Here is a 719-nt window from a genome sequence, read left to right as displayed (position 1 = left end):
ATCACAACAGCTGTGTCTTTCTCGGCGCTGATTGGTCAATCGACCGTCTCACCTGGGGTGAAGAGGTCACTTGCATGCCCCGCGAAAAAGTGCAACTCTACTGTTTGCCAGGAAACCAAGGAAACTAGCGAACTTAGTAGCCCAGGCATCGTCAGTCTAGGTGGGTGAGACATTCTGAAGTATTTTTCTATCCCTAGCTCAAGTGTAGATGCCTATATACCAAGCTGTGTGGTAGGAAGAAGTGATTTGATGTTGCAAGCGGGACATTCCGCCATATTGACTCGCATAAATTTTCATAATTCAAAACTTTTGAAGTTGAAGACCAAGTTCTTGCGATAGAACGTCAACGAATTATCATATTTGAAGTAAAATCAACATAACTGAGCTCCAGTGTCTGTATTTCTTATGCAAAACTACGAAAACCTCTCCCTCCTTTTTCAGCACTGGAACCCAGTGCTGAAGATGGGATTTCCAGTGCTGAATACTGGTCAGCAATGGCTGACGAATGCTGACGACTGGACTTCCCTTGCTGACGAATGTTCAGAACTGGAAAAAGAGTGCTGACGAACATTCAGCACTGGATACAGAGTGCTGACAGACCTTGAGACTCTGAGATATAACTGTAACTGTAATTTGGAATTACGATACGTCCGTTGCTCTACTACTAAAACTTAAGACATTGCTGGATCATAAACGTCACCCATGGCAAACTGCCTCAC

At 44.1% G+C, this 719-nt stretch overlaps 2 protein-coding genes across 3 annotated transcripts in view; one reads left to right on the top strand and one right to left on the bottom strand.

Annotated features, from left to right (window-relative positions):
* Positions 1-719, bottom strand: part of LOC118406635 (zinc finger protein 184-like) — a 220146-nt gene that overhangs the window by 118625 nt on the left and 100802 nt on the right. The gene's annotated exons all lie outside the window — the stretch shown is intronic.
* Positions 1-719, top strand: part of LOC118406491 (anoctamin-1-like) — a 15873-nt gene that overhangs the window by 10953 nt on the left and 4201 nt on the right. The gene's annotated exons all lie outside the window — the stretch shown is intronic.

This window comes from Branchiostoma floridae, chromosome 19 (assembly GCF_000003815.2).
Source record: "Branchiostoma floridae strain S238N-H82 chromosome 19, Bfl_VNyyK, whole genome shotgun sequence".
Taxonomy (NCBI): domain Eukaryota; kingdom Metazoa; phylum Chordata; class Leptocardii; order Amphioxiformes; family Branchiostomatidae; genus Branchiostoma; species Branchiostoma floridae.
Note: the sequence above shows the minus strand (reverse complement) of the source record. Positions and strands in the feature narration are given on the sequence as shown.